The sequence below is a fragment of the Bufo gargarizans genome, chromosome 3 (genome assembly GCF_014858855.1).
Source record: "Bufo gargarizans isolate SCDJY-AF-19 chromosome 3, ASM1485885v1, whole genome shotgun sequence".
NCBI classification, from domain to species: domain Eukaryota; kingdom Metazoa; phylum Chordata; class Amphibia; order Anura; family Bufonidae; genus Bufo; species Bufo gargarizans.
The window spans coordinates 332,390,191-332,418,003 of NC_058082.1; positions in this window are offsets into that span (position 1 = coordinate 332,390,191).

The window sequence follows — 27,813 nt, forward strand, 5'->3', positions numbered from 1 at the left end:
TCGGTGGAGCTTGCATGCCCTTGCCAAAGCCCACAGCTCTGCTTTCTGTGTCAACATGTGTGAGCTCAAAGAGCCTTTTTCCACCACTTCACTAACCGTGGTCACCGTGTGTGGCTTACCGTCTGGGGTGTAATACCTGGAACCATCGACAAAAATATTTTTGGCTTCTGGGATCGGTGTCTCCTTCACCGGACTGATAGCTGCTAACTCGAGTTCCAGTAGAGAAAGCCCATCGTGATGTTCTTCGATGTGTTAACCTGAAAAAAAAAAGATTTGTCCCGTCGGTCATGAGTCAGTCATTAGCACCACTATCCCACCCTTCTCTTCGTCTTCGGTAACAGGAAGAATAGATTCCGGATTCAAAATGGTGCACCGTCTAATCGTCAAGTTGGTAGGAGTCAAGAGGGCTACCTCTTACTTGGTCAGTCTAGCTGCAGAGAGATGTTTGGTTTGGACTTGGTTAAAGATCTCTTGCACTGAATGGGGAGTATAGAGAGTGAGAAAGGAGTCCAGAACTATGTTGCCAACTTTCTGTACTAGTACAGCGCATGCGGCTACAGCCCTTATACAACCTGGTGATCCTCGGATAACTGGATTTAAGGCAGTTGACAGGTACATCATGGGTCGGTACCTGGACCTATGTAGTTGGGTCAATACATCTGTTGCGTGGCCCTTGCTTTCATAGCAAAAAAGGTAAAAGGGTAGGTCATCGTTGGGCAGACCTAAGGCCGGTGCTTTATAGAGTTCTTGGGTCAGATCCTGGATGATTGACCAGTCGTTGGCTGACATTTGGAATGGTGTTTTAGATGTCAGCTCGTAGAGGGGTTCCAGTTTAGAAGAAATGTTTGGTATCCAGTCCCTGCAGTAGTTCATGGACAGCCCTCAGTTGCCGGCGATTTTTCGGTCTCTGCAGATCTTTCAGAGTCTGGACTCTCTGGGTGGTCAGGTGTCGGGTTCCCTGAGAGATACAGTGCCCCAAAAAGATAACTTTCTCCCTGCAAAACTGTAGTTTTTTCTTACTGGCCTTGTTTCCTGTTGCTGCCAGGTGTTTGAGCAGCTCCTTCTCACGGTATGTCTGTCCGACCCCAACTTTTACATAGCCTATGTCGGACAGCTAGAAATCTCGTGCACTGAAAGCTCAATGCAATTTTACTCATATTGGGCCTTTAGGCCAGTGCTCCTTTTGCTGGATTCCCAGTATGCCTCCTAAAGGGCTATACACACAACTGAGCTACGCCTGTGTTTGGCCAGCTAAGGCTACCTAATAAATGAGACCCACTTTTCTCCAGCTCAATGTGGCTCCTCCAGTCAATCTCCTGGTGATAAAATAAATAGAAATATGGGGTTAACCTCTGGTTGTTAAAGAGAGAAGAGTCCTGGAGTGGAGAACTGCGACTTGGAAAAGAGAAATAGAAGGAAAAAAGTATAAAAATTTAATAAAGAACTGAAGAAAAAGGTAAATATAAAACTTGCCTCACTATACAAAGGTAAATCCCGTAATTAATCAAAGAATTACCCAAACAAAAATAGAAAAAAATGACTGAAAATAAACAAAAAAAGATGCCAAAGTATGAACAATGAAAAAAATAAAAAACAAAACAATAAAATAAACAAACAATAAAAACCTAAAATATAAAAATGGGTTGGTAAAAGAAAAGGAGAGGAAAAAAACAATAGTAGTCTTCTCAATTGAAATGTTCGCATTAAAGATGGATGGAAATTTGATAAAAATAAAGAAAAACAGAAAAGTAAAAATCCCCCCAAAAAATATAAATCAAAATTAAAAGGAATTCATTGCATAAAAAAGACAAAAAAGTAAAAAAGCTTTGCTTGTTCCACCATGCCACATGAGGGACAAAGCAACAACTTCCCCACATGGTCTGCCCTAAAATTGTGGCTACTCACGTAACCAGATACCAACCCCAAAACTAAAATTGGGGGGATAAACTGTTCAAAAATAGTGAAATTCTATTTAAAACAGATTTTTATCCTTTTTTTCAATTTAGATCGGGTGGATGGTTTTCCCAACTCTGAATTGATCCTAACGACAATGTGACCAAAAATGGCTCCCCTTCCCCATGCTTCCAGCCACTCAAACAAAGGGATGGATCTTACAAACACATGGATGGATAATACAGTGTAACAGAAATGGCTACCTTCCCCCACGCTTCCAGCCACTCAAACAAAGGGAAGGATCTTACAAGCACATGGATGGAAAGGCTTTCGATGGCGGCGAGTTGGGGAGTAGGAATCCGAGTGCTGATCTATAGAATTTCCCTGGTAAGGTCCTGACCTGATCACGCTCTCTTATAACCGCAATCCAGTCAGACTTTACACAGGGAGGCATATCTCTTATATATATATAAAAATGAATTTCTATCTGTCTGTCTAGACGTTCTTTATGCGCATGGACCGATCTTCACCAAATTTGGCACACAGGTATATCAGGTGTCCAGGAAGGTTTTAGACGGGTCTCGGCTCTCTAGGACGCACTGTTCCTGAGATATTCCCAAACAATGAGCCCCCCCTCCCAAATACAAGCCTGCAGGTTTTTCTGTTCAAATTCCAACTACCATAAACACAGTTTTACTCCAGGTTTCCATAACAGCCCAGCCATATTTATTTACTCCTTAAAGGGGCGTTCACGGTTAAAGGGGCGGTCACAGTGAAAGTCGCGGTTAAAGGGGCGGTCACAGTGAAAGTCACAGTTAAAGGGGCGGTCACAGTGAAAGTCACAGTTAAAGGGGCGGTCACAGTGAAAGTCATAGTTAAAGGGGCGGTCACAGTGAAAGTCACAGTTAAAGGGGCGGTCACAGTGAAAGTCACAGTTAAAGGGGTGGTCACAGTTAAAGTCACAGTTAAAGGGGCGGTCACAGTGAAAGTCACTGTTAAAGGGGCGGTCACTGTGAAAGTCACTGTTAAAGGGGTGGCCACTGTGAAAGACACTGTTAAAGGGGCGGCCACTGTGAAAGACACTGTTAAAGGGGCGGTAACTGTGAAAGTCACTGTTAAAGGGGCGGCCACTGTGAAAGTCACTGTTAAAGGGGCGGTCACTGTGAAAGTCACTGTTAAAGGGGCGGTCACTGGGAAAGTCACTGTTAAAGGGGCAGTCACTGTGAAAGTTAATTTTAAAGGGGCGAGCATTGTGGAGGTCTCTGTTAAAGGGGAGGGCACTGTGAAGGTCACTGTTAAAGGGGTGGTTAATGCTAAATTGTCAGGCACTGTTAAAGGGGCGGGCACTGTGAAGGTCATTGTTAAAGGGGCGGGCACTGTAGAGGTCAATGTTAAAGGGGCGGGTACTGTAGAGGTCACTGTTATGGAGGAAACTGTTGATATCTTTTTATGACACACGGCAACATAAAATTAAATAGAAGAAATATATCCGTGTGAAGCCAGGTCCTTCTGCTAGTACAAAATAAACCTACATAACATTCCTAAGCTAAAGAGAAAGTTCACTATTCTATGCTAATAATAATTTCCACGACATATAGAACAACCAAAAATCATATAAAACCTAAAATAGTGCCAACAAAACTGCCTCCTTATCCCGTAGTTGACTAAATATGGTCTTTTTTGGGGAGTTTCTACTCTAGGGGTGAATCAGGGGGTCTTCAAATGACATGGCAACTTAAAGTTATCCCAGTGACATCTGCCCTCCAAAAACCATATGGTGTTCCTTTCCTTCTGCGCCCTGCCGTTTGCCCGTACAGCAGTTTATGACCACGTATGGGGTTTTTCTGTAAACTACAGAATCAGAGTAATAAATATTGAGTTTTGTTTGGCTGTTAACCCTTGTTTTGTTAGCGGAAAAAAATGGATTAAAATGGAAAATCTGCCCAAAAAGTTAAATTCTTAAATTTCATCTCCATTTTCCATTAATTCTTGTGGAACACCCAAAGGGTAAACAAAGTTTGTCAAATCAGTTTTGAACACCTTGAGGGGTGTAGTTTCTAAAATGGGGTCATTTTGTGTGGTTTCTAATATGTAAGCCTCACAAAGTGACTTCAGACCTGAACTGGTCCTTAAAAAGTGGGTTTTGGAAAAAGGGCTGTAATTTTCTCACTTCAACACACAATGGCTAATAAGCCCCCTTTTTCTTCCCCACTAATACATTACAAAAAAGGCTTTAGAACATATAGCTAAAGGGCTAATAAGACCCCAATAACAAGAATGGTTTGCTGGAATTACAGAGGTATTGCAAACCTGAAATGAGCAGCAGTATAATGGCAATTTGGCGTAATAGGATTGCTCCTATTACCGAGGCTGTAAGCACCCCTATTAAACCCTGTACTGCTTCAATACTGTGTAATAATTCCTCCCTATCCTTTCCCTACACTTCTAATGCTCTTTCCCTGAACTTCTATTGAGCAAAATATAAGTTTTCGAGTCTTTCCTAGAACTGTCACTAGCGCTTGCAAACGTTTCTCCCTACACTAAGTACACAGGAAAATGGCTGAATCCAAGATGGCAGAGGCTATTTATAGGGCTGTGACATCACAGGGCTGGTTGGCTGCTAATTGGCTGCATGCATGGCACTGCGGGTGGTCCCTCATTCCCAGAGTGTCCTAACATGTGCAGGAGCCATTTTAGGAAAAAATGTGATTCGTTACCACGAAGCGTGAGGAAATTCGGATTCAGTGCAAATTAAATAATTCCTGAAATTCGGATTGAATTCCACTTCGTCAGCTTCGATTCACTCATCTCTATTTAGGACTCTGATGAGGAGTGATGGACAAACATCGGCCAGGACGATTCACAAACGCGATTGTGCGAACTAAATCAAATGTTCGCAAACTGCAAGTTCGCAGTGGGCCCCATTCACTTTAATGGCAGGCGAACCTAAAAAACCTTCAGGTCATTATTGCAGCCACCAAATACTTACAAGAAGTGAACAAACCCTCCCACAACATGGACAGACATACCAGAGGGGGATAAATGTCAAAAATTCCCACAAAAAATATGTATTTTAATCAGGGGCCATTTTTATGCGTCTTAAAGGGAAACTGTCAAAAATGTGGCCTGCTGGAGCCTAGAATTTTTTTTTTTTTTTAAGGCCACGGGAGTACAGACCCCAAACTTTAGGCATTCATCGGACTGAAAACATCAAGTGATTATGTGGCTGGAGGTATATTAGACGGGGTCATTGGATATCAATTTTCCTTTAGGCCAGTGGAGTACAGGCCCCAAAAATTATTAATTCAATGTACAAAAAAGATCAAGTGATTATGTGAAGGTATATTAGATATTGGATATCAATTTTACTGCAAGACAGTACACATAAATATCAAATGCATATGTTTAAAATAACTAAAAATATAAAATTTGATTAAAAACATGGCTAACGAAATCCCCCCTCTTGAATAAACCCCAAATGATAATAGGTGAAATTCGATAACACGTGGTCGTCACAGGTGTTAAATTCCTCCGAGGCCCCAACAATTAGGCATTCACCGTACAGAAAAGATCAAGTGATTATGTGGCTGGAGGTACATTAGGCAGTCTCTGTATTACAATTTTCCGTTTGGCCAGATAGATTACAGGCCCCAAAAATGATGCATTCACCGTACATAAAAGATCAAGTGAACATGTGGCTGAAGGTATATTAGACGGTCAATGGATATCAATGTTACTGCAGGCCAGTAGACTACAGGCCCCAAAAATTATTAATTCACCGTACAGAAAAGAACAATTGATAATGTGGCTGGAGGTACATTAGGTGGTCACCTTTTTACAATTTTACTGTTGGCCAGATAGATTACAGGCCCCAAAAGTTATGCATTCACCGTACATAAAAGATCAAATGAATATGTGGCTGAAGGTATATTAGACGGTCAATGGATATCAATGTTACTGCAGGCCAGTGGACTACAGGCCCCAAAAATTATTCATTCACCTGTGGTAATGTGAACAGTGCTGGAAGGTGCCAGTCCACACCCTTCCAGTAGCGGTTTTCATTTCTACCTGAGGTGATCGCAGGGGGGGCCTGCTGTAATCAGACTGGCATAAAGCACCTCAGAGTAGGTGAGTCTGAGGAGGGAGAGCGAGACTGTTTTGTGAAGCAGAGGCTCTGTGTGTGTGGTCTCAGTCAGGAGGACTGAGGGGCCAGAAGGCTTTGAATAGCCTGAGGTTTGGAGGACCTAGCGACACCTAGAGAACGAGGGCTGCATGCCCAGCGTCTGGAGGACTACTGGGCCACACTCCCCCAAAAGGTACGGGAGTTGCCACAGCCTTGAGGCTGCAGTATTGATGTTGGCTGAGAAAAAGACGCATATGTTGTCCAGTTTAAAGGGCTAGAAGCCTGTTTATTCGGTGGAGCAAGGGCTGATCATGCTATTGTGGACTATTTTTGCTGTGGTGCAGAGATTTAAAGGGCCAGAAGACCAGAAAAGAGACTGACCTGTTTTGCTGTGTTGCTAGAGAGGACTATCTGTTGCTATGGGGTGGATGGAGGATTTCACCAAGCAGCTGATGCGGGCCAATCTGAAGGCTAGCCAAAGGCAAATTATGTGGCAACAGGAGCAGGAAAAGCTCATGTTCAGTTTGGACAAACCAAGAGACGTCCTAACCCAAGGCGTTTCCCATGGTAACCGCTGTGCGGAGGAACTGGGCAGTGACCTTGTGACCAGGACCCAAGAACTGCAGGTTCTCAGGATGCGGTTGGATGCAGAGGTTATGTATGCCATTGCCAAGGGCAACCGACTGGAAGAGAGTGAGATGGAGAGCCGTGCTTCTCTCCAGAGTTCAAGTGTTTTCTACCAAGGTATAGAGTCCTAGAGAGGATGTGCGAAGATGCCGTAATGCTGTTGCTAAGCACCCTTGACAGAATGCAGCTGTTCGGCAACAGAGAGAGTGCTGCTGGAGATGTCGCCAAGTGGGAAGGTGTGCACCTGGTTGTCCTATCACCAGGAATCCAAGATGGGAGGTTCCCAACATCCTGGAAAAGGATGTCTACTGTGGAGATGGACGTATCGCACGCGAGAGGGACGAACTCGAGGCGACAATGGGTAAGATCGTTCCTGTTATTGCTGGTGTAGCAAACCACGTGACAGTGAGCACGGCTCTTGAGGTTGGGCATGTGACTGACCGGGGCCCTGGTACCTCAGAGACCGTGAACTGTGGTGTGAGCCGGCGGCAGTTGCTATATGCTGGGCCAGGAGGTGTTGAGACACTGGGACTAGAGACTGCGCCGAAAATGTGCAACATTGTGGTGAATGGCAGTTCAGTCCAGGCGTTGTTGGACGCAAGGTGCCAGATGAGCCTGGTACATGCCAGCTTGGTAGCTGGGGACTATGTGCGGAACAATCATGCAGATAGTAAGGACTATCTAGTGGCTCTCACTGAGTGTGAGACTCCAGTGGGAACTGGGACTTATAGGTTTGGGGTTGCAAACAAGCTTGCGCATGATGTAGCTTTGGGAGGTGATTTCCCCTTGTTTTGGGAGTTGTCGAGTAATAGAGACACTTCTGCAGAGAGTGCAAAAACTCCTGCAGAACTTGTACCTGTCCCTTTAAGTGAACGTGTAAGGGAAAGGACCATTGAAAACAGTGATGTAGTTGAAGTGAAAAATGAAAATGTGAGGTCATGTGAAGTATATGATGTTGACATGCCTTTTCCCTTTCAGGATGTGATCAGGAGAGAAGTGCCCCCTCCTGGTAAAAATATATGTGATACAAAAATGCTGGTTAATGTTGTGAGCCCAGAGGGTGTACCACACGTACCAGGGGTGGATATGCAGTGCCCACTGGGTTTTATGGTTGCTGGGGAAGTGTCCGATGTGGGGATTAGCGCATCGGTGCCCTAGAGGTCAGAACTGATAACGATAACACAAGTAATGCAAGTGACGCATGTGCCGTGGCCGATAGCAACTCAGAGAAAGAAGTTACTAGGTCAAGGTCTTGCGAAATTAAAGTAGTTATACCTGACACGACGAGAGTTAAGTGGGGAGACATCAGCCTAGTGACTGAGACCTATACCCAGGCAGTGGTAGATGACCAGACGTGTCAGTACAGCTGCAAACAGAAAGAGATGAGTGAGCTGAAGGATCTACTGCCTGATATCCAGGTGAAGAGTAAAGGTTCCAAAGAAGCACAGAAAACTGCGGTAGACATGGACAATGTGCTTAAAGAGACTCTTGGTAGAACCCCCACAGGGTGTCCAAAAGAGAATGGTGGTACTCCTACATCTGCTGCTGCAGCAGAGCAAAGCGAGGAGCAGCTGGAACAGGAGGCCAAAGATCCAGGCGCTTCCATCACGTTTGTGCGCAAAACCAAGAACAAACTTCAGCGAGAATTGGATGATCTGATGGTGGACCTGGACCACCAGAGGCAAATTATGTCTCATATAGAGAAAGACGTCTCGTCCTGATATGCCGAAGAACATGACCGAGCTGAGGCTGATGCTTAGGAGAAGGAGACAACATCCTTCTCCTTGGTCAGAGCCCTTGAAGAAGCGTTTGAGGAGCGAGGTGAATGTGAGAGGCTGAACAAGCAACCCAGAGCAGAGATGGAGGATCTCATGAGCTCAAACGATGACGTTGGGAAAAAGTCTATGAGTTGGAGAAGACTAAGCTTGATGGGTTAGAGGCAAGAGCTTCTCAAGATGACAGGTTGGCTCAATCAAAGGAAAATGAGAAACCTATAGAGGAGCATCCTCTAAAAGATGCCAAGAAGTCAGAGCCTGTTAAGAATGGGCCTGAAGATGGTGGTACTGCACTGCCGGCCGAGGCAGAGAAGATGGAAATAGTTTCTTCTGAACAAGTTGATGAAGCTGATGTGGAGGCAGAAGTCAAGAGACTCATGGCAATGAGTAGCCAGGACCGGGTCATGAAAGATGTCCCTCTGCCGTCAATGCCTTCCAGAAAGCCAGCGGTCTGCTGGGGAAGAAATATGAGGAGACGGCCAGCATGCAGATGTTGTCTAGTACTGTGAGATAGCTCTCCTAGAGCCTGCCCGAAAGGAGAACAATGTCCTGGGTGACCCTCTGGAGGGAATGCCAGAAGATAAAGAGTCTGAGGACCCCGGTGTCTCCAGTACCTCCAACCTTGATGAGAAAGAGGAGGGGTTAAGAATGCAAGTATATGATGCCATGTACGAGGAGGATGAGAAGGTTATCAAACTAAATAAAGACTCAAGCGCTGAAGAAGCTAAGGCCAATGAGTTGGAGTGGGAGAGATTCTCGGATGCTCCAGAGACCAAAGATAAGACGGAAGAAGAGTCGGCCGAAGTGGGCAAAGCTACTGAAGAAGCAGAAGACTGTGAAACTGAATCCAAACCTGAGCTAAACCCTGTGGGGAGTAAAGAAAAATGAGAAGTGTTATCTGTTGATAGAAGAAAGAAACAAAGAGAGTGTGAACACAAGCTGACACCAGAGTGGCTAAAGGGTCTTATAAAACTGACCAGCTAGATCTCCAACAAAAGGAGGAGGAGGGAGCTCCCCGTGGAAAACGCGGCTGCAAAGATTGCGGAAGTTAGAGGTCGTAGACCTAAGAAGAAATCTGAAAAAGGAGCAACCCAGAAAGCTAAGAAAGAGTCCCTTAGGCACTGTCTGTTAGGTAGAAAGTCAGTGTTTATGAAAAAAAACAAGCTCTGCTAGCCTGGAGGTGGCAGAATAGAGAGAAATATGTGACACTGACCACATCTTCCAGAGGTCATGGTACGATGTGAGAAAATACCCAGACCTCCGGTCTGAAGAAGAGGTCTGGGTATGTGTTAATGTGAACAGTGCTGGAAGGTGTGTTGTCCCACTTCAGGTACCTCAGATGTGTGAGACAGATAAAATCCAGAGAGTGGCAGTAGTCTCAGCAAAGCATAGTTTGCTGAGACCTTTTTGTATACATTTTCTGGGCTGGATTTTACTTGGACTGGTGGCTAGGCTTGGTAGAGGGAGTTGCCAGTCCACACCCTTCCTGTAGCGGCTTTCCTTTCTACCTGAGGTGATCACAGGGGAGGCCTGCTGTAATCAGGCTGGCATAAAGCACCTCAGAGTAGGTCAGTCTGAGGAGGGAGGGCGAGACTGTTTTGTGAAGCAGAGGCTCTGTGTGTAGTCTCAGTCAGGAGGACTGAGGGGCCACAAGGCTTTGAATAGCCTGAGGATTGGAGGACCTATCGACACCTAGAGAACGAGGGCTGCATGCCCAGCGTCTGGAGGACTACTGGGCCACACTCCCCCAAAAGGTAATGGAGTTGCCACAGCCTTGAGGCTGCAGTATTGATGTTGGCTGAGGAAAGCCGCATATGTTGTCCATGTGTGAACTGAGTATCTATGAGTGAGAGAGGGACGTATTGTGTTTAGGTAGCGCCTAGACGGGCAGGAGTTTATTTGCGTTTTAAGTGTTGGCGGTGCGAGAACCTCATGCCACCCAGTGATTTATAACTGGACTATCCTTTATAAGAAGGCTGTCAAAATAAATGCACAGTTTGGACATAAAAATCCGTTGTCTGGTGAGATATCTGTGAGAGTGACCCCCTGAAAAGAGACGATCCCTTACACACCGTACAGAAAAGAGCAACTGATAATGTGGCTGGAGGTAAATTCGGTGGTTACTGTCACGGCCACGGTTTTGGCCGTGACTCCTTGGGAGGCGCATACTGTTGCCCACGGTTTGGGTTGTTGTTTCAACCACAGCTTAAGGCATGATGATTCTTGTCTCAGGTGCGGTTGCCGCAGACAACAGGTGTGTGTGCGGTCCCTTTGGAGTCTGTATGCGTGTATGGATGCACCGAGGTTTGTCTGTGTGCACTCTGGGTATTGTGTGGTGTGCACTGACACCTTTCCTGCACTATGGTTGCCTGTGGCAACGTTTGGTGATGTGTACATGTGGTGGCAGTGTCCCGGCCTTTGGGCTGACTCCCAGAACATGGTTGCCACCCATGTCGTTGCCAGCGGTAACAACCACAGTGTGTTTGTTGTGTTTGGACATGGTTCCTTTAAGTTGGTGTTTTCCCTTTCCTGTGGTGCTGGAAGGGTTAACTCTCTTCCCAGTATGTGTGATGTCACTGGGTGTGTCACGACCGGTGGGTGTGGCCACTTAGGCCTATATAGCTTCTGTCTTTGGCATGGCTCAGGAGGTTGCTTCAGTCATGCTTTGCTGTAGCAGCCTCCTGTGATTTCTATCTCCGTGTAAGGACCACCCTTCCGGTCATATGTTATTATTGCGTGATTTGTTGTTGATGTCCTGTGTCTTTGCTTTTTGTGCAGCTATGGATGTCCTGGTCCCTGTGTGTCTTCATGTGTGTGCTGTTTACCTTTGTTAGTGTGGACATCGTTTGCACGGGTTCCAGTCAGCTAGGCTGAGACAGGTATGTGTGGAACTGTTAGGGTTCACCTGTCTTATCCGTAGTCCTGTTTATGTACCCCCATCTTCATGCTGCTTGGCCAGTGAGACTCCTGCTCCTCCGTTCTTAGGAGGAGTGGGTTGTCTTACTCTGCTCCTTAGCCCAGGGACCGGACGGAGGGTAAGTCAGGGCTCCTAGGTTCCTGCGCATGGGTCCTCCTACCTTTAAGGTTGGCCTATGCAGGTAGGAGACAGGGTCAGCGTAATTCTGTGTTCCTGGCGAGTAGCGACTGGACATTTTCCGTCACCGCACGGCTGAGGATTTCCCCCATCCTCAGACGTGACAGTATGACCAGAACAGCTCCTTGCTTGGAGGATACCCTCGAAAAAGGGTGAAGCATGTACCGTCGTCTGCGGAAGGCGTACATGCGCGCTCTTCGGAGGGAGAGCGTTCTGGGGGTTTCGCCTCTGACGGCACGGTGAGTGGCGTTCCCCGCCATCCCTTCACCGTTGCCTCGTCTGGCGTCCCTCAGATTTTTTGGCACCGATGTGTTTGCTTGGTGTGCGGGTGCACACCTTCGGAAGAGGGTGCAGCATGCAGTGCCATCTCCTTGTGGCCTGCATGCGCGTTCTCCGGAGGGAGAACGTCCCGGGGGGATCACCGTTAACAGCACGGTTGGTGGCTTATTCCCCGCCACCTTACCTTCCGTGTCCGTGTTGGTTATTCCTCTCCATGTTCCCATCTCTGGTCGTTTGCTGGCAGCACTCCGTAAGTGGTCCGGCTGCCTGCTGGTTAGGAGTGTCTGCTGGCAGCGACTGGAGTGGGGACTAGAGTGGAGAGTCCCCTCGTCCATCTCTCAGTAGTTCTCTCCCCTGTGTCGCTGGTGCGGGCTGCAGGCCTCGTCGGACTGGCTGTGTTGTGTGCTGGGAGAGGATGCAGCTGACAGCGACTTTTTGGGAACCGTGTCTGAGAGTGGACATCCCCTTCTCCCATCCCCTTGTGTTGAGTCCCTCACGTGTTTTTTTTTTTGGGGGGGGGGCTTTGAGGGGTGGGAGTGTCACGGCCACGGTTTTGGCCGTGACTCCTTGGGAGCCGCATACTGTCGCCCACGGTTTGGGTTGTTGTTTCAACCGCAGCTTGAGGCATGATGTTTCTTGTCTCAGGTGCGGTTGCCGCAGACAACAGGTGTGTGTGCGGTCCCTTTGGAGTCTGTATGCGTGTATGGATGCACCGAGGTTTGTTTGTGTGCACTCTGGGTATTGTGTGGTGTGCACTGACACCTTTCCTGCACTGTGGTTGCCCGTGGCAACGTTTGGTGATGTGTACATGTGGTGGCAGTGTCCCGGCCTTTGGGCTGACTCCCAGGACACGGTTGCCACCCATGTCGTTGCCAGCGGTAACAACCACAGTGTGTTTGTTGTGTTTGGACACGGTTCCTTTAAGTTGGTGTTTTCCCTTTCCTGTGGTGCTGGAAGGGTTAACTCTCTTCCCAGTGTGTGTGATGTCACTGGGTGTGTCACGACCGGTGGGTGTGGCCACTTAGGCCTATATAGCTTCTGTCTTTGGCATGGCTCAGGAGGTTGCTTCAGTCATGCTTTGCTGTAGCAGCCTCCTGTGATTTCTATCTCTGTGTAAGGGCCACCCTTCCGGTCATATGTTATTATTGCGTGATTTGTTGTTGATGTCCTGTGTCTTTGCTTTTTGTGCAGCTATGGATGTCCTGGTCCCCGTGTGTCTTCATGTGTGTGCTGTTTACCTTTGTTAGTGTGGACAGCGTTTGCACGGGTTCCAGTCAGCTAGGCTGAGACAGGTATGTGTGGAACTGTGTAGTCCTGTTTATGTGCCCCCATCTTCATGCTGCTTGGCCAGTGAGATTCCTGCTCCTCCGTTCATACCCTGCTTCTTAGCCCAGGGACCGGACGGAGGGTAAGTCAGGGCTCCTAGGTTCCTGCGCATGGGTCCTCCTACCTTTAAGGTCGGCCTATGCAGGTAGGAGACAGGGTCAACCTAATTCTGTGTTAGGCGAGTAGCGACTGGACATTTTCCGTCACCGCACGGCTGAGGATTTCCCCCATCCTCAGCCGTGACAGTTACTGTATAAGAATTTTACTGTTGGCCAGTTAAATTACAGGCTGTTAGCCTAGCGGCCCATGTCCGCGCCACTGCCCCTATCCGCAGGCGCGGGCTCCCTCTTTTCCCTCCTGCCACCCAGCTGATAAACACGGGCAGCAACTAACTTAACTCTGCTACATGTAATCCATGCAAGTGTTTCCTTGCTGCTGAAGCTTGCGCGGGTGTGTCTTTCTTTCCTATGTGGCAACACATGCATGCCCTCTGCCTCAGCAGCCAATGGTCAGATTGCAGCAGGTATTTAAAGGCACTTCCTACTACAGGAAGTTGCCTGAGCAACCTCAGTGTTTAGCCTGTCTAGTTCCTGTGCAAAGGTGTTTATCTTGTCTGCCTTCCTGTGAACCAAATCCTGCTATTGCACTCCTGGACTTTGCTTTCTGCCACCTGCCTCTGACCTCAGACTTCGTTTATGGACTGTGCCTGTTTGCCTCCTGCCCCTGACCTTGGATCTTGTTTTCGGACTTTGCTTGATTGCCGTCTGTCCTGACCCGCAAATCCAGGCCTCGTAATTCCCCTTGGTGCTTGCCCTGAGCACTCTGACCCCCTGGTCAGCTGCCACTGACTTGGGGGACTACTCTGGAGTGGCACCTGGCAGCTACCCTACAGCAGTATTTGTGGAAGCAGGTATATAGAACCCCTTAATCAGTTTTTTTTTTTGGGGGGGGGGGGGGAACGGGTATATAAATCACAGAAGAAATGCACCAAACGGATATGCCACTGACTATACTGGCTAGTCATAAATGCAGATATTAAAAGCTGAGACTTTTGCCAATATATTCCTGTCAGGAAGATATCGGAGCCCAACATGCACCACGTCACGGTTCTCAGCATGGCAAGGGGTCCTACCACTACGCTACCTATGGTGTGAACAAGGTCTGAAGGTGATGTAATCCTGCTCACAGCCAAGCTTCCACACAACCGCCTAGCAGGACAACTAGTGCAATGTGAACAAAGCCAGACTGTAAGCCACACCCATATCAGACCATGTGATGGAGGCTACCAGGTGCAAAGGAGAGCGTTTGAATGCCAGGTAAAGGCACATACACTACATATAAAACAAGACAAAAAACACAGAAATATAGTGGCAAATCTGGGGGAGCTGCTCAACCCCTAACACTGTAGCGTGTTTTTCATTGGGGGAGCAGCCCCACCGCATGTGGACCGCAGCAAACTACTATCCCCAGCAAAAAAAATTTTTGCATATGGTGGAGGATGTCGGCGCGGTCCACATGCACCACAAAGGCATCCTACACAAAACAGAGCATTGTGCGGATGAAACTATAATCATATAAATCACAGAAGAAATGCACCAAACGGATATGCCACTGACTATACTGGCTAGTCATAAATGCAGATATTAAAAGCTGAGACTTTTGCCAATATATTCCTGTCAAGATATCGGAGCCCAACATGCACCACGTCACGGTTCTCAGCTGGATTACATCACCTTCAGACCTTGTTCACACCATAGGTAGCGTAGTGGTAGGACCCCTTGCCATGCTGAGAACCGTGACGTGGTGCATGTTGGGCTCCGATATCAAGTCAATGGGACCGTGAAAAAAGGCGGTTGCACACCCATTTTATTTCCTAATTTTGCCATGGCCAAACTGTCTGGCAAAACTTGTGCCAATAAAATAAAATAAAATATATACAGGAAGTATTTGGTCACAGGTTATGCTAATTTCTAGCCACCTGTGCCTAACGGCTGCCTCACCACACAGAAGCTATTTCAGATTATTTCCAGCCACCATGCCGCGTTGGAATGTAGAGAGACTGATTACCCTGGTCCAGGAGAGGCCCGAGCTCTGGGATACCAGAGCCAATTCCTATTTGGACCGTGGGAGAAAGGATGCTGCGTGGGAGCAAGTGGCCCGGAGCATGAGGAAGAGTGAATGGGCCAAAGCAGATAGCCGAGGCCGGGCAGAATTAGATAAGTGATAGCAATGTAGTTGTGCTGTCCTTGCCCTCTGTGTGGCAAAATGATGTAGTTTAAAATTCCCTGAGGTCACAATAGTGTTTATTTTGTGGTCCAGCTTCATTTTGCATAAAGGCCTGTACATGGTTTTTTAATGAGACGTGTAATAAATACCATACCACACCATTTCGAACTTTAAATGGCTGTCCCTCCCTTTGCTACAGCAATCACATGTCTGGGCACTTTTTTTGGGGTGACACATGTGTCCTTGTAATTGAGCATCTTAGAGTTGTGACCTTCACATATTGTAAAGTATTTTAGTCCAAATGGCTTGCACGACTAGTTTCCTCTATCTTGTACTTCTTCATTAGTATCCACACACCTGCATGACTGTACCATGTGCTGTTGAATCTGTCCAAATTGGAGAATTTTTTGCTTTGACCTCTTGCATTTTTTTGTTTTTCCAAATATTACAATTTGTATGTATTTGCAGATTATAATTATTTTTTTCGAAATTGTCTATTATGTCATTTCTTAACAGTAAAACAAACTAAAACCAGATGGGCTAGCTGCGGGACCAATTCCGGAGGGAGGTTACAAACAAAGGCCGGAGTGGGGAGGGAACATCGTGAAAACGGCCATACATTTATACTCAACAGTTACAGTTTTTTCTCATTCAAGATTTTTTTTGTATAATCTTTATTTTCTGAATATTTAACAAATATTTCCATTTAATAACATGACAATGGCAGGAAAGAATATGAACATTCACCTTCAGGAAGTACCCATTAGTCCTCAATGAACATACATTATAAAGTAAAGTATCTGTCACCTCTATATCTGAGTGCATGGAAAAAATTTGTTGGTAAAGACATACCTGTACTATTGTACAGTTGTGTTGCAACCAATAATGACAAGTTATATGACTCTAGCCCAGAAAAACAATGACCAACAGTCAGCTAGCGATGTAGACCCTATGCCACTCAGACCACTTATCCCATGTCAAAAGAAACTTATCATGTGACAAGGTTTCCCAGCTAGTTAATTCCTCTAGGTGGTAAATCTCCCTGACTTTATTTACCCATTCTCTCATACTTGGAATCTCTTTTGATAGCCAATATTTCGGGATGAGTAATTTTGCTGCAGCAATTAGTTGAGCAGGTAATGAATTTCTAGATAATTTGTAATTGCTGTCAGGCAAATTAAGGAGCGCCACTAAGGGTGTGATGGGGGAACTAATTCTGCAAATTTTTTGCACCTCTTTTGAGATGAAATCCCAAAATACCGTTATCTTCGGACATGACCACCATACGTGAAACATTGTACCTTTATCCTCCCCACATCTCCAGCAATCTGCGGTTACTGATGGGTACATAGTATGTAACTTATCAGGTGTTTTGTACCATCCTGAGACTATTTTAAAGGAGTTTTCCTGGATTTTAATACACCGTGAATAACCATGTGAATGGGCCAAAACCCTACTAACAGTCTCCTCATCCATCTGTTGACCCATCTCCTTTTCCCACCTCTCAATATATAGTGGTTTCCCATTAGAATCTAAATCCAATAGTTTATTATAAAATTTGGAGATGGTACCTTTAACATGTGTTGTTTGATTCCAGATTGCATCATACCAGGTGGGGGTATAATCATTTGGGGTGCACTCTAAGTACTTAGTACTTATCACTCTAAATTGCGAATAGTGGGTCACTGCCCACGGGATATGTGGGTACTTAGCTTTTAGAGTATGTATGTCAGGTATTGTCCTATTACTCAATACATCACCAATTGCTACCTCGCCTAGCGCCTCCCATAGTCCCATATTGTCTCTGAAATCGGCTTGGAGCATATAAGGGAGATATTTAATAGGAGTGAATGGCGACAGATGTTTAGGGAAGTGCAGATGTTTTGACCATTTTGACCAGCTGTTAACTACTCCCCTCAAAGATATAGGTATAGTGTCCCTTTGGGAGTGCCCTTTATTACTATCCCACAGTGTGGCTAATATTTTAGGACCTAGCAAATTCCTAGCGATCTGGCATCCCAACTTAGTAACTCGAGGGTTGGTTATCTCCGAATGCAATCTCAACTGTATTGCCCCATAGTATCCGTTAATGTCTGGCAGTCCAAAGCCACCTTTATGTTTTGGTAATGTCAGTCTCCTATATGCCAGTCTAGGCCTTGCATTATTCCAAACAAACGTGGAGAATGTCCTCCGTACTTGAGTCAGAAATTTTTGTGACAAAGCTACTGGTAGAGTTTGCATTAGGTACAGTAACTTAGGTAAAATATACGTTTTCAGCACGTTCTTACGTCCCAGCAAAGTCAAAAAGGGAATTTTTAACTCTCTTAGTTGTGTTTTAATATCTTCCAAAAGCTTGGGATAGTTTGAAGAGAACAGTTGAGCAGGGTCTTTGGTTATACGTACACCTAAATACTCTATACTATCATGAGCCCAAGTAAATGGAAAATTAGTTTTTAGATCAACTATGGTAGCATGAGTGATGTTTATTCCCATTGCCACACATTTAGCTAAATTTATTCTAAAATTGGACACAGCCCCAAACCTGTCTAACTGTTTTAGGAGTGCAGGGAATGCTTCCAAAGGATTAGATAATAAAAGAAGCATGTCGTCAGCAAACGCAGATATCTTATGTGTCCGAGGGCCTACGTTGAGTCCTTTGATATCTTTGTCTTGTCTTATAGCTTGGAGGAAAGTTTCTAGGCATAAAATAAATAAGGTGGGGGACAACGGGCAACCTTGGCGTGTCCCGTTTTTAATCTCAAAGTGTGGCGTAAGATTACTATTGATGCGTATTTTCGCTGTGGGTGAGGAGTATAGAGACAGTACAGCGGCAATAAATTGTGTGGGGAAACCGAACTTGTGTAGAGCGGCCTCCATATCAAGAGAGTAAGTTTTTTACCTTGCGATAAGGCATATTGCTGGGCAAGTACCACCCTAAATGTACTGTCCCTACACTCCCTCCCTCCCACAAAGCCCGACTGATCTGGGGAAATCAAGTCCTCAAGCAAGGATGCCATCCTGCGAGCCAGAATTTTTGCCCATAATTTGATGTCTGCGTTAAGCAGTGAAATTGGCCTATAACTAGCTGGCAGTGCTGGATCCTTACCAGGCTTGGGCAATACAGTGATATGCGCCTCAAGTGATTGCTTAGGCAGAGGGACACCTCTCAGTAGGGAGTTAAAAAGGGAGACTAATTGGGGACCTAGGATGGGGAGAAATTTTTTGTAGTAAGCTATTGTTAGCCCATCTGGCCCTGGGCTTTTGCCCTTAGGAATAGATTTTAATACTTTCTCTATCTCGCTCATTGTTACAGGAGTTAATAATGAATCTGTATCCGCTACTGATATTTTGGGTAGAGTGAGCTTTTCCAGGTAGGACATTATCAGATTACTTCTTTCTTGCTTATCTTCACTAGTTTCTGTCTTCCTAATATTATATAAATCATGGTAATAAGAAGTGAAAACCTTAGCTATCTCCTTTGGGTCAGATGTCAGATTACCTTCAGGTGTCTTCATTTGCTTGATAAAGGATTGCTCTGTCCTCTTTTTAATCATTGCCGACATTATTTTGCTCCCTCTATTTCCATGAACATAATGTTTTTGTTTTACCCTTAGGTATGCGTTAGCTGATTTCATGTTAAGTAAGGATTTTAGATCCTGCCTGAGGTTCACTAATGATTCAAGGTCTTTTTCTGCTTGAGATTGTTTGTGTGCTTTCTCTAACTGCGAGATTTTGGATAGTAACTCCGTCATTTTAACATTTCTTACTTTTTTGAGATGCGATCCAAGCGCTATAAATTCCCCGCGAATCACCGCTTTATGCGCCTCCCATGTAATAGTGGGTGTCGTAGCAGTGTCTACATTTAGTTCAAAATAATCTTTGAGCTTTTTAGAGATAGCCTCAACATGTGCTTTTTTATCTAGTAACGTATGATTTAATCTCCATGACCACTCTTTCCCGGTTACAGCGGGGAATAACATAGTGCAGCTCATCATGGCATGATCGGAGACCGTTATACTTTCTATATCGGCGGATCTAACTGAGGTTAAATGCTGTTCTGGCATGAAAAGATAATCGAGTCTTTGATAAGACTTATGAGGATTAGAGTAGAAGGTGAAATCCTTCCTATCTCCATGTACAGCTCTCCATACGTCTACTACACAGAGATCTCCCAATCGTGACTTCAGGGACTTCAACGCCCTGAACGAGACCGCTGACCTCTGAGACGAGGAGTCCAGCAGCGGGTTCAAAGTCAGATTGAGATCCCCTCCGATAATTAACATTCCAAAGGAGAAAGCTGCTATCTTATCCAGAACCTCTAAAATCCAGCCCACTGGTTTAACATTTGGGGCATATAGGTTACACAGTGTAATTTTCGTACAGCCTATTTCACAATTCACCAATAAGAACCTGCCCTCTGGGTCTATTAACTGGGAATGAAAAGTGAATGGCACCCCCTTTTTCAATCCAATACTAACTCCATTAATAGCCGGCTTATCTAAACATGAATGGAACCAGTAGCAAAATGAGGAATTGTGTAGGTTCGGTATATTACTGGACGAGAAGTGCGTCTCCTGTAACATTATTATATCTATTGCTGCCTTTTTTATTGACTGGAATATACGGCTCCGCTTCACGGGACCTTTGCAGCCATGTACATTGAAGGTTGCAACCCTAAGCACTAGTGGATCCATTCATGCCGCAGACATACATAGCATTCATGTAGGTGACAAATGTTACCCGAAGGCAACATACAGACATTGGGTACTTCAAGAGAAATAAATATCAAAATTACAAAAATTATAAGAAAAGGTGGAACAATAAACCTATTTAGAACTGCGTGACAGTTCAAGTAAAGCTGTGTCATAGCTGTAATACTATTCAAACAGTGTAAGTATTATCGTGAGTGTGGAGGGGGAGGAGGGGGTGATAGGACAACAATTGTAAGTCCTGATCGGCCTAGATCCTCTATTAGCCTAGACAGAAATACCGTCATGGCTATCAAACACCCATATTTTCCTTAGGAATATGCTTAAAATAGTGGATGAGGTTTCAAGGAGGTAATATCTGGGATCCAATAACCTGAGAAACATTGAACAGAGCAGATAATTTGCAATAGAGCCCAACAGTCATATATCTAACAAATCAACAGATATGCAAATATGATAAGAAAAGAAAATGCGAGCTGCAACTCAGTCAGCAGGCACCAACCACATGTGACAAATCGGCTGTGAGAAGCTCAAACTATTCTTAGCAGCCCATCATCAGAAAAATCAAGTGACCAGTCCTTCTTGAACTGCTTTTCTGTTGCGCCCCATTCTTTGCTGCTTCGGCTTCATCCAAGGTGAAATCTTCGGTAGCGGCGGTAATTCTTCTTCTGGTGCAACTGGTAGCCAAGAAGGTACGTCCACTGGCGGCAATTTGGTCATATCCCAGAAAGGTATCAGGTCAGCAGGTGAGCGCACTGTGAACCGACGGTTGCCTGCAGAAATCAAGAGGCCAAACGGAAATAACCATTTGTATGGTATCTTTGAGGAGCGCAGCAGGTCAGTCAGTGGCTTAAGCAATCTTCGCTTTTGGAGTGTGGAGGTCGCCAGGTCTTGGAAAAACTGTATGTTTTTGCCTTGAAGCTGTATCACCTTTCTCTCCCTAGCCGCTTGCAGAATATCCTCTGTGTCGCGATAACTTAGCAGACCGCAAATAATGTCTCTTGGATTCTCTGAGGGCCCGGGTTTTGGTCTCAGAGCACGGTGGACTCTTTCAATTACCATGCCCTTAGCTCTTTCTGAGCCTAGTAGAGAAACGAATAATGAGTCCATTACTTCAAACAGGTTTTCACCATTCTCCGCTTCAGGAAGGCCCCTGATTCTAATATTACGCCTCCGGTTCCTGTTTTCTTGATCTTCCATTTGCAGAAGTAAGCTGTTCATGGCTCTGGTATGTGAACCTAGAGAGCCTCTTACTGCTGTATTGAAAGTAATTATAGCTTCCTGGGACTGCTCCAAGGATTCCACCCTATCCCCAATATGGCGGGCCTCTTCTTTAATAGTGGCAAGATCGGCTGCCAACGGGGCTAGAGCCCTTTGCAGAGCACTTTCAAAAAAGTCCCTGGTAAGCACCGCCGACTCTCCCTCCGAATGCGGTCTGCTTACCTCGGCCGCTTCATTCAGTGCCGCTGTACCCCATGCGTCACCGGCAGCTCCTTCTTCCTCCCCACGTTTCGGCGCCATCTTATTACAGCGCGCGGGCGCCTGAGAAGCCGGCTTCTGGAGGTACTTCTCCATGTCTGACTGTTGTGGTGGATCTTTCTTGTGATCGGAAGCTGATCTAGGGGTGTCTCTGGGTTGAATCTTCATCCTTGTAGCTGGGTGATGCTTAGAAAAGTGCTATAAACCAGATCTAGTGGCAGGAGCTCTCTCTTTAAGCTACCGCCATCGAGCTCGGTCAGGCCACGCCCCCCCTCATTCAAGATTTTATTGAGTTTTCCTAGGTAAATAGGACAAAAGCACTGAAGCAAAGCTGAACATACAGCATGTGGAAATCAATCAAAAATAACAAATATCAGTTTCCAAAGTAGATAACATCAGGGAATCCACCCCTGAATTAAAAACGCATACAGTAAAGAAAAGTAATTGGAGAAAGGGACATACAGTGGAGACAAGGAAGAAAGGGAAAGGGGAGGGGCAAGGAACAGACACGAGCGCTGGTTACAAGTGTGCATCCCGGTACTCACTGGAGGTGCGAAACGTCTCCCATGGGCTCCACACCTTCACAAAACGGGCGACGTCCAGTGGGGAAACGCAGATTAGGTCCTCCATTCTTTGGTGGAGAGCAATTTCCTCAAAGCACTCCATTAGTAGGGGGAGGGGGAGGGTGACTTCCAGTGGCAGGGGATGACCGTTTTGGCAGCTTGAAGCATATATTTCAAGAGGGAGGCCTTATAGGCTGGGATGGTGAGGTCAAAGGCGAAGAGCAAGAGGGATTCGCGGGTATTGAGAATGGGAATCCCTGTCACTTTGCGCACAATAGAATGCACCGAGTCCCAGAAAGGGCGCAGGACAGAGCAATGCCACCAGATATGAATCATGGTGCCCTCCTCTGATAAACATCTCCAGCATCTGTCCGGCACAGACGGAAACCACTTGTGGAGAAAAGCGGGCACTCTGTACCACCTGGAGAGGACCTTGTAGTTGGTTTCCTGCGCTTTCGTGGAACAGTTACAGTTTTTAAGGCCAGTTATGGATTTGAGGCCATAAGTATTTTTAATGTTTTTTTAATATTTAAAATGTAAAAAATTACGTTTGAATCTGGGTAAGCAAAAGTGTCCAAGAAAGTAATGGGTTGAGTTGTGTTGTACTATTGAAGACCTATCCTTTCAGTAGGTCAGCCATGTCATAACTGACAAGCTAACCAGTCCTGCTTGGAGTTGTAGTTGTGCATCAGCTGGCGGGCAACAGTTTGTACATGCCTAGTGTTGGTGGTCCCCATCATTTTTGTGGGGGAGTCACACCAGGCACCACCGCTGATGAGCTGTATGATGAGACGACACGTGCAGTGCGCAGATAGCGCCTCCCCTCTCTGTTTTTGTTCCTGTTGAAGCAATTTATTGACGGTCCTGGAACATAGATGTTTGCAATCTGAAGAAGAATAGAGAAGGGAGATGACACGTGCGCACTGCACGCATTATCGCTTCATACATTTGATCTTTGTGTTTGTCGGCTGTTGGTCACACACCAATTTATTCTTTTGTACCTAGCCTATGGATAGGTCTGAATTTTGAAAAGGTTTGATAAACGCTCCCTTTTTTATGGGAGCCCTGAATAGTTTACCCATTTGCTTTTGTTTGGGTTGTGGTAATATTTTTACCATAGATACCTATTATTTTACTTTGGTATGTTTTGGAAATTGTTAGCCATTAGGTATTGGCATTGTCATTTATATAGGTTAAATTGGATAGCACAAACCACAACATGGATTCCTTACATTGCTCATATAAGATGTCAATAACCTAATCCTATGATAATGGATTATAATGATGTTCCAACTACGCTTGACCAGCAGGATTTAAAGTACTACTCCCACCATGCTCAAGTGTTGCCTGGTACATGTTCTTTTTCTGTAAATGATGTTCAACTAGGTTAACCTTACATCTTGCATGTTTGAATGGTGGAAGCAGGCCACATACAGACGAGATGGCCTGAATATCAGCACTGGTTTTGGTCCTTGAATGAGTAATCCTCTTTTGAGGCTGGACAGCTCCAAACGGCCAACAATGTTTTCCCATTACAGTTTAGAAACATAGAATGTGTCGGCAGATAAGAACCATTTGGCCCATCTAGTCTGCCCAATATACTAACTACTATGGATAGCCCCTGGCCCTATCTTATATGAAGGATGGCCTTATGCCTATCCCATGCATGCTTAAACTCCTTCACTGTATTTGCAGCTGCCACTTCTGCAGGAAGGCTATTTCATGCCTCCACTACTCTCTCAGTAAAGTAATACTTCCTGATATTACTTTTAAACCTTTGCCCCTCTAATTTAAAACTATGTCCTCTTGTAGCAGTTTTTCTTCTTTTAAATATTCTTTCCTCTTTTACCTTGTTGATTCCCTTTATGTATTTAAAAGTTTCTATCATATCCCCTCTGTCTCGTCTTTCTTCCAAGCTATACATGTTAAGTTCCTTTAATCTTTCCTGGTAAGTTTTATCCTGCAATCCATGTACCAGTTTAGTAGCTCTTCTCTGAACTCTCTCCAAAGTATCAATATCCTTCTGGAGATATGGTCTCCAGTACTGAGCACAATACTCCAAATTAGGTCTCACTAGTGCTCTGTAGAGCGGCATGAGCAACTCCCTCTTTCTACTGGTAATTCCTCTTGCTATACACCCAAGCATTCTGCTAGCATTTCCTGCTGCTCTGTGACATTGTCTGCCTACCTTTAAGTCTTCTGAAATAATGATCCCTAAATCCCTTTCCTCAGATACTGAGGTTAGGACTGTATCACTGATTTTATATTCTACTCTTGGGTTTTTACGTCCCAGGTGCATTATCTTGCACTTATCAACATTAAATTTTAGTTGCCAGATTTTTGACCATTCCTCTAGTTTTCCTAAGTCCTTTTCCATTTGGTGTATTCCTCCAGGAACATCAACCCTGTTACAAATCTTTGTATCATCAGCAAAAAGACACACCTTACCATTGAGGCCTTCTGCAATATCGCTGATAAAGATATTAAACAATATGGGTCCCAGAACAGATCCCTGAGGTACCCCACTGGTAACAAGACCTTGGTCTGAATATACTGCATTGACTACAACCCTCTGTTGTCTGTCCCTCAGCCACTGCCTAATCCATTCAACAATATGGGAGTCCAAGCCCAATGACTGCACTTTATTGATAAGCCTTCTATGTGGGACAGTATCAAAAGCCTTACTAAAGTCTAGATAAGCGATGTCTACTGCACCTCCTCCATCTATTATTTTAGTCACCCAATCCAAAAAAATCAATGAGATTAGTTTGACATGATCTCCCTGAAGTAAACCCATGCTGTTTTTCATCTTTCAATCCATGGGATTTTAGATGGTACACAATCCTCTCCTTAAGTATGGTTTCCATTAATTTCCCCACTATTGATGTCAGGCTTACTGGCCTATAGTTGCCCGATTCCTCCTTACTACCTTTCTTGTGAATGGGCACAACATTTGCTAATTTCCAATCTTCTGGGACGACTCCTGTTGCCAGTGATTGGTTAAATAAATCTGTTAATGGTTTTGCTAGTTCACCGCTGAGCTCTTTTAATAGCTTTGGGTGTATCCCATCAGGCCCCTGTGACTTATTTGTATTAATTTTAGACAGTTGACTTAGAACCTCTTCCTCTGTAAAGACACATGCGTCAAAAGATTCATTAGTCTTCTTTCCTAACTGAGGTCCTTCCCCTTCATTTTCCCTTGTAAAAACTGAACAGAAGTATTCATTGAGGCAGTCAGCTAGTTCTTTATCTTCTTCCATATACCTTCCTTCTTTAGTTTTTAATTTGGTAATTCCTTGTTTTAGTTTCCTTTTTTCATTTATGTATCTGAAGAATGCCCTATTGCCTTTTTTCCCTGACTGAGCTAATTTCTCTTCTGCCTGTGCTTTAGAAGCTCTTATAACTTGTTTGGCCTCTCTGCCTAATCTTATAAATTTGTCTGTCATCCTCATTTTGTTTGTTTTTTATAATTCCTTAATGCTATCTTTTGGTTTTTAATGATTTTGGCCACTTCTGCTGAGTACCACAGTGGTCTCTTCCTTTTTTTGCTTTTACTGACAAGCCTAATGCAATTTTCTGTTGCCTTCAATAGTGCCACTTTTAAGTAGTCCCATTTCTCCTGGACTCCAATGAATCTGTTCCAGTCTGATAGGGACTCGTGTACCACTAATCTAATTTTAGAAAAGTCCGTTTTTCTAAAATCTAAAACTTTTGTTTTTGTGTGGTGTGACTCAGTCACTGTACTTATAGTAAACCACACTGACTGGTGATCACTAGATCCCAAGCTTTCCCCTACAGTAATATCAGATACCAAATTCCCATTTGTGAATACTAAATCTAAAATGGCCTCCTTCCGGGTTGGCTCCTCCACTACTTGCCGTAGAGATAATCCCAGTAGGGAATTTAGAATATCTGTACTCCTGGCAGAACTAGCTATTTTGGTTTTCCAGTTTACATCTGGAAGATTGAAGTCTCCCATAATGATAACTTCCCCCTTCAATGTCATTTTAGCCATTTCCTCAACTAGTAGATCATCTAATTCTTTGACTTGGCTAGGTGGTCTATATATCACACCTACACGAGTTACCTTATGATTATCAAGCTGCAAGGTAACCCAAACTGACTCCAAATTGTTCTCGCTAACTTGTATCAAATTAGATTTTATGCTATCTTTCACATACAGGGCCACCCCTCCCCCTTCTTGCCTACTCTGTCTTTCCTGTATAGAGAGAACCCTGGTATTGATGTATCCCAGTCATTACTCCCCTTGAACCACGTCTCAGTAACAGCCACTACATCTATATTCTCAGATGCCATTATAGCCTCAAGTTCATTGATCTTATTCCCTAGACTGCGAGCATTTGTAGACAAGACTCTGAGCTTGTCATTTCTTAACCTTTGTGCTACTGGCCTCTTCTGGCATTGTTCCGGGGGGCAGTCGGACTGCTGGATTATCACTCTTTTGCCCCCCCCTTTCCTAGTTTAAATGTTTCTTAGCAAATACTTGGAACTGTTCACCGAGGACATTCGTTCCCTTGAGAGAAAGATGCAAACCATCTTTCTTGTACAGTTCTTTTCCATTCCAACAAGAGCTAACATGAGACACAAAGCCAAACCCTCGGTTCAGACACCATTCACCAAGCCATACATTGAATTCCTTAATGCGCATCTTCCTGTCATGCTGAAGGTTCTGCACAGGCAAAACTGCAGAGAATGAAACAGTTGATGCAACCTCCCCTATATCCTTTCCAAATGTGTGAAAAGCTTCCTTCACCTTTGAAACCTCATTGCAAGCCAGATCGTTTGTCCCAAGATGGACAATAACATCCACCTCCCTTTCCTGGATTGCTTGCCTAACAATATTTAGGATCCGTCGTCTATCCCTGCTAGCGGTAGCACCAGGGAGACATCTCACAACACCATTCTCCTCAAACTTCACACCTCTTATGATGGAATCGCCCACCAACAACTGCTTACTATCAATCCTCACCTTCTCCTTTTTGTCTTTGGCTGCAGTCTTGCATACTTTAGGCATGGGAGATGATTGTTTCTCACCCACTGTGCTTGAGCCATCCTCCATGTTGCTCTTGCACTCTGAAAGTGCTGCAAATGAATTATGGAGAGCCACAGACTGTGGGACATGCCTTCTATCCACAACTCTCAGTCTACCAGAACCTACAGTAACCCATCTTCCATTTCTAGGGGGCCTCTGTGGCAGTGGCATTGCAATGTTCTCAGCCTTCACAGTTTCATTAGACCTTTACATCACTTGTTCCATTTAAATGTAATAAAATTAGGAATTTCACTATTCACTAGTGTTGATCACGAATATTCGAATTTCGAATTTTATCGCGAATATAGGTACTTCGAAAATTCGCGAATATTTCGAATATAGTTATATATTCGCAATTTCGAATTTTTCCCCGATTTTTTTTTTCCTTTTTTTTTTTAAATCAGTACACATGATCCCTTCCTGCTTCTAGCTTGTGGGCCAATAAGAAGGCTGCAATATACTTGACTTTAGGAGTAGTGATGAGCGGCAGGGGTCATATTCGAAAATGCACGATTTTTTTTTCTAGAAAAAAATCGGCAAGGTAATGATTGTGTAATATGCGAATTTTCGTAATTCGAATTTTCAGATTCGAATTTTATTGCAAATTTTTCAACTTTTAGACAAAGAAGATTATAGCACTATATTAGCTAAATTGCTCTATATTCG